Raw genomic sequence first — 7500 nt, forward strand, 5'->3', positions numbered from 1 at the left:
CTTGAACAAAATATACCCTTATGGAGCTCAATAATGGAAAGTCAGTTGGATAAACTAGGCAGGCGGCGAAAATCGAACACCTGGAATCTTAAAAGCGACGAGTAATGGACTTCGACAACAATCTGTCGCCCGTCGAGCCGAAATCAAAGTAAGCTGTATTTCTAAAATTTTACCAAGTGTGCTGTTATGTAGAACACTGAAACCAAATGGAAAATTCTCTGGTAACTTATGGGTTCAACAATGACAGAGAACGAATCGAACACCGTACGTGGATCTGCACAGTCTTCAGTAAAAACATAATTGGAAATGTGACAGCCAAGAATTATTTGAAAGAAAGCTTGTCGTCTATGTTGTGCTTCATTATTCAAGGAAGAGGTTCTTCATGGAAACGGTTTGATCCTGAAATTTAGTTTGTTGCAATATTGCGCATATTTGACACGATTGAGTTTCTTCACGCACGCAATGAAATAGAAGGGGTTTTTGCCTCTAATAGCAAATATGTTGTTTTTTTCAAAAAATTGTTCGCTGGAAAAGGTGGCCTTTATGAATTCATCATGTTTTATGATATGCGAGCTTAACTGGATAGTTTTTATGGCAATAGTAAAGCATTTTCTTGTCAAAATGAGGTTAGCGTCTTTCTGGTGTGTTAACTGAATTAAATCGTGAGTTTGTATTTGCCGTCTGCCGCGTAACCTTGATTTCCACTCTCAAAATTACCTCCAGAACCTACTTTTTGCGTAGAATAAGCTTTTAGAATGATGTTCTTGTTTTGCATAAATCAAGCTAACAAAATCTATACCTTGCTGAATTCGCATTTGTTAGCGTTAATAGTATTTTCGGTCCGATGCTTCTGTTTTATGAGGGGTATATCGTTTTGGTCTCCCATCCAGGAACTAATAACAATAAGGCAACCGTAATATGTCACAATTATTCAAGATGGCGGCGCCTGCGAAATTTGAAAACAAAAAAATACGATTCTAAAACTTATTTATTTAGGATACAAACGCTTTCTTCAAAAAAAAAAAATGTTGTTGAAGTCAACGCTATATCTCAGTTGGCCCAACGAATCTTTTCCGGCAATTAGCCTGTCCATATCTTTAATGACCAAATTAAATCGCGAGTTTCTGTATTTGCCCACAAATTTGTTGCCACAGCCGTAACATTTTTTAACCATGTTTGGCATATGTATAACCTCGTAACCATATGGAGACATCCATGGATGCCACCGACTTGCTGCCTCAGGAGACATCGTGCTGCTGTGGTGGAAACGACAGCGAAAGAGTTAACAAAGGTGTTTGGTCATGTTTGTTGATGCTGTGACCTACTGTCAAATATACGGGAACCCGGAGAAGATTGCGAGCCGAATACCACCGACATCTGCTGCTGTATATGTGCGTAAGGATTTTCTGACATAGTAGGCCGTGATGCAGATGGTACGGAATCTGGTTAAAAAATGGTGGTAACACATTGTGGTGCGTATTATACTAGCTAAGGTGGAACCGCGGAAGACTGAGAACCAGATGCAAAAGAAGCTTGGAATGTACAATGTGGTTTATGTGATGATCAAGACTGTTCGGTGAATGGTTGTGACTGCATTTCAGAGGATTTCTTTTTCGTAGTGGTTGTAGCAGTCTTTCGGATGATTTCGGGTCAATGAGGTGGCCATCAGCACTTGTAAACATTTCCTTCCCAGCCCGTTTGGCTTTCTGAACCTCTCTATCATGGCGTCGTCTTTGGGGGTCTGCATAGGATGGGCCCCTTGTGCCTGATCTACATGTCATATTCTTTATTCTATCTATTATTCCCTCTAACTCCGCTTCAAAAACAACTGTGTCCCTCACATCAGCCATGCAAACATCAAGTAATGACATATTTGGGGGATCTCTGTGTGTCCAGCTGGCATGCACAACTTCCTCCTGGTTCATTTGGGGAGCATTTTTGGGGGCAAAGGTGCCAAAATTAAAACTGCGCCTGTTGTGTCACCGGGAGATCCATGACTTTTAGAACTCCCTACCATGACATTCATCAATGAAACTACCTAACTTTGCTTGCGTCACATTGTACCCCTCAACTGTGTCGCTTTGTCGCTTCTGAGCTGCTGGTTTCCCAAGCCGTAGACAAGAGGATTGCAAATGGCGTTCAAACCCAACGCGAAGATGTATGCGTACCTCTTAATTTGCCTCATGAGCTTCCGATAGCAACGGTAATCCCCCTTTTTCTGAGGATCATCTGGGAGCGAACGGGCAATACGGAGGCTGATAAATAAGAATAGTGGGAGGAAACTCAGAAGACAAAGTGCGGCAATAATGGCCAGGATGCAAGCCCCTTTCAGTTCTTGTATTATAGTGGATTTTCTTGGGTTGTTGTCCTGTGTTCGGATCCGTTTTCGATGGTTATGGGACACTCTGAAGATGTAGATGTACGAGCATAAAATGGTCACCAACGGGATACCCAAAATTGTAAGCAAAAAGAAAATCGGATACGCTTCAGTCGTCTCCGACGGCAACCGCGTGGGTTTTCCTTTTTCCCCCCTGGCGTAAAGCTGCTTTTTAGGCATGGATGAAAAGCGCGAACAAGCTTTTGAAAGGCTCGGTCTTCGTTGTTTGCTTGCGGAAAGACCAAAGTTACAAGGGCAGCCCACAGCCACATTGAAATGGAAGCGATCAGCGTTCGGCGATTGGTCAGTATAACTTGGTAACGCAAAGAGAACCTGACGGCGATGAAACGATCCACGCTGATCAACGCCAGATGAAGAATGATGACCGTGGTCAAAAATAAGCTGAAAAACGCGTTTGTTTTGCAAAACTTGCGAGAATGAACACTGCTGTTGTTGGATCTATGTTTTATCTCTGTGGAGATAATTTGGAGAATAAAGGAAATAGGTATCAAACTATCAGCAACGCACAAGCTCATCACAATCATGTTAGACGCAGTTCGCAGGTTGGGAAATTTGCAAAAAGCTCTGAGAACCAGGGAGTTCCCACAGGCACTTGCGATAATGACGGCGGATGCGATGCTTGTGAATGTGATCTGATGGTCTTCCAAATCTGGTGTGGTGCAATTCCGTTTCATGTTTCTGTTGAGGGTATAGCGGTTACTGGTTAAAGAGGAACGCCGTTTGGGATTTGAAGAAGGAGACCTTTAGCATCTGTTTTTTTGTCTTTCTTGTTTACTTTAATAATTTAGGTGGTCTGAACATAGATTATTTGCACGCCGTATTTGACATTTCCTTATGGATCCTGACGTGTACTGAGAAACTATTGCAAGCCAATAACTAGAAAACATACTAACTGAAATGTTGCTAATTTAGTTGTCCGAAAAAAGAAAATTTTCCGCTCGCCCGTTTCATCTGTTACTTAATTTACTGATAAAGAACAAGATTGGTAGTCATACGCAAAATTGACGAGAAGAGTCAGTCAGGTGCGGCAGTTAACTTAGCGATGGTTTACTGAAGTCGTCTTTTCAAAGCGCACATACTAAGGAAATGAAATAAATTATATTTACCAAATGCAAAAAGTTAGTAAGTTAAAATTGCCAACGCACCTGTTAGCAGTTTTAGCGTTTGACTGCGGAATCTCATAACAACGGTTTTATATTTTTTTTTCGAGACATACATCCAAGGTTTTTCTAAAATTAGTAGTAAGCTTCACCGATGGGAAGCCCGAGTATCTCGAGATGCGCAGAACAATTGCGCAATAACAATAGTAGGCACTACTACTTACTTGCTTATCCAGAACTAAAAAGTGTCTTAAATTTTGATGCAATGTTAAATTTGTATTGAAGAATGACAATTTCCACTCCAGGTGTTGCTCGTTTAAGAAATTTCTCGTCCCTTAAAGTAAGGACTGAATTTACAGACAATGTGCAGTACGTGCGTTTTCGAATGGCATTTATAGTGTCATTTGGTTGAAATTTCCATTAGAGCCAAAGCGAAACATGATTTTCTCATTTTAACATGCAATGGTCTATCTGCAGGTAAACAACTATGACAACAGTTGTCCGGATCCATCTGTTCATGACAAAAATGGTCACCACCAAAAGAGTTGCACAAGACGCTAGAAATGAAACTGTTGAGTTAGTCGTCGACATGCAAAAAAAAAAAAACAGATGTCCGTTGTAGACGATGGACTCAATTCTTAGTTTTGGCTTTCGTAGTTAAGACCTGACAGATGTTTAAATTTGTTGTGTTGACTTTTGTTTTCTTCAGTTATAACTGACTTAAATAGCTGTTTTGGTTTCTTTTCTTGATATCATACGGAAGTTTTGCAATAAGACTTGTGGTATGTTTTCACAAAAAGTTTAGTGTTAATTCGTAAACTGATGGTTTTGGGAGCTTTTGGCTTAATTGACCGCTGTTTGGCTGTCACCCTGAAAGTTTTATTTCTTCCCAACGGCAATTTTGTCCTTTACAAAATGTTATTCCCAACGTTGAACCGAAGAAAATTAAAATGATTACCCTGGAGAAAGCTATTAAGGTTTTAATTATCCTTTTAATTGCCCGCAATTTAAGACTGGCTTTTCTATTCTAAAGAACGTGTTCCCCGCTCATTGCAGTCTACACATTTCAGAGTTGGTTTTCAGTCGTGGATACGCGTCGCGTATAGAGCGTATTCATAAATGGCGGTCAAGAAATTAGTCTTTTGTTTTTATGCTAATCATCCCTGACTAGCCTGGTTAGCACGGACAAAATTCAAAGGAACTTTCGCTCCAAAGTGAGGGGAGTGAGGATGATTATAGCTCAAAGACAAAAGAATATTTTCTTGGCCGCCATTTATCATGATTTATATTGAATACGGTCTATCGTTTGGGGTCAGAATATGCAAATTTGTCACTGATTTGTCACTCACTCAGATGTAAACTAATAGTGACAATTTGTCACTGACTCAGTTGAACTCAAATCGATATGGCAGCGATCACTATCAATTTTTCGACCTTTCACTTCCCGACGTTTGACTTTACGAAGTCTTATTCGTCGACTTTTCTTCGTTCCGACGTGCTGACTGTGCTGTTCACATGTCCACAAGATATTAAATTATTCCCAACTTATTTGCGAACATAGTAGTGAGAGGGGAAAAAAAAAAGATTGTACATTGTCACGGTCAATGCAAAATCGCTTGCGACAACAATGTTTTCACCTTTGAAGGTTTTAAGGTTTAATAACCAGTCCCTCGATTAATTATGTTAAAAGTTTGCCAAGTTTTTCGTTCATGCCTTTAGAGTGAGCATATTCACGGTTACATGAACAGAAACTGAAATCTTCAGGCAGATTGAAACTGTCAGATAGTGGCTTTTCCACCTTCAACAACTGGAGCCAGTTTAATAAACAGCAAGTTGGCTAATTTTGCTCTGCAAGAAAAGCTGCATAATTTAATTCCCTGTGTGGGTTTTGAACAGTTAGCTAATTGATTGCCTCGGGTCATACGATTGACAGGCCTGAAAGTCTAATCACCTTTTAAGGTGCGGCTGATCAGTCGAAGATCTACGAAGGCGTTGACCGGCGACCAAAACGCCACAAAACAATAAGATCGTTGGTTAAAAGAGGAAAAATAATCCTGATGCACGTGCGGCGCGCATTTTGCGCCCATATTTTTGCGTACTCTGCATAACAACGATTTGATATCACCAAATTTGAAGTTTTGACTACAACGTGAACAACAAAATTAATTCAAACCTTTCATTCTGTATCATGATTTTTACTCTCAAACCACTCCTACCAATTTATTTTCAGCCATACTTCGGCCACACTTAACGACGTGAACGAGATGGAATAATCGGGAAAGAATTACGATAGTGCAAAGTTATATTTTAAGACGATGTTTCCGTCGAAGATCTCCCTTGGAAGTCCCTGTTTGATGTAGATTATTCGCACACGAGACAAATTATAAGTAATCGTGCTTCATCAAAAAAACCTGAAACTCTTTCTAAAAACGAACAAACTATAACCCAGCACAACAACAAAAACAACAACAACTGATGTTTTCAAACGTTGGTGGAAGACATTTAGTTGCGGTTAAATAAAAACCCGCAAGGGAGTCATCATATGTCCACACAAATATGGACTTCGAACTTGGGCATAATATTGTGGCACCTGCAAGTTAAGTATGTGACGTGAATGAAGACCGACTGAATTATTGCTCCCCCATTTTATCTTCTGAGTATTACCTTGTAATAATTGGATGGAAAGAAAAATACGACAAAGCAACCATGAAAGCCTCGTGCTCAAAGTCGGAATATTGGGTATCTAAGGATCGAAATATTTTTGGCGTAAAGTCTTCTCGGACCTTACGAAAAAAATACCTCTGGCACCCAGGATAGTTTTGCTAGGACCTAAAATCCCCACTTTTTTTTGTTGCACTTTTAAACAATAGTTCATTTTAAGATTAACCATTTCTAATTAGCGCTTTTTTTCATACTCTGTAATAACGCAGTAGGAAAACATTTCAACTTCAAGTCATTGTTGACAGGGTCACAGAGATGACTTCTGTGACGACGATTTAAATTCTCGGTTTCTCTGTGTGACATCCGTCTGAAAACTTCAAGGCGGATAGCAGTTGGCTCTATGTATTAATAAAGTTTCAGAAGGTAAAGCTTAGGATAGAAAAATCGTCACACTGATTCCTATTTGATACATTTTCCAAAAGGAAAAAGGCTAGGCTAGTATACAGGTCTCCTTCGTCTCATATGTTGTAATTAGGAAGCTTAAGTAACGACAACTGCCACGGCAACTAGAAAGTCATGTCAAAATATAAATTCAACTCATTGTAATCACTTCGTGATTATTTCAACCTTTTTGATGTGGCAAGGGTGTGGTAGTTCCGCAAAAATGACACTGGTCGGAACGGCGCTTAATTTCGGGGAGAACATGAAAATTTATCTTCCAATGCTGATGTTCTCCATAAAACCTCAAATTTGGCTATTTTACGTTGTTGTTTTGCAGACGACGGCAAAGAAATGGACAAAGCTAAAAAACGCTCGTGTAGGGCGTGCAAAGCTATTGCTTTTTCCCACTAAAATTTCCAAATTTGTGACGTTCTCGTTGCCTTTGCTGTTGTTGTTGCTTAAACTCCCTCATATCAGCGGAGGCAGTGTGCCCCATTAGTTTGGACTTTGGAATTATCTGCGAGAGATATGCTCCAGATTTAAATCGCACTAGTTTGTTTCTCTTCCGCTTTAAGTGAATGCCAACTAGTTAATTGCCCTTTCTGCTGATCTAGGTTTCCTCAGAGTTTTGTTCTCATTTTTCAGTGCTCAAATTGCTTGTTTCTGAAGGTACATGACTGCAAAAGCTTGAAGTTAATTGACTTTGCCAGAAAGAGGATCTTTGCTTTCACGCCAACTTACAGACTTTGTTACAAAAAAACTGGTATTTTGAGACTTCTGGATGGTGCTCTCATAAGCTTACAGTCTAATGTACTGGATGGGTTATTTTAAAGCGCCCTTGAACATTCGTCGTAGAGCTCGCCTAACTTGCTGGTTTCTCAAGCCGTAGATAAGTGGATT

This window comes from Montipora capricornis, chromosome 10, assembly GCF_036669925.1.
Source record: "Montipora capricornis isolate CH-2021 chromosome 10, ASM3666992v2, whole genome shotgun sequence".
Classification (NCBI taxonomy): Eukaryota; Metazoa; Cnidaria; class Anthozoa; order Scleractinia; family Acroporidae; genus Montipora; species Montipora capricornis.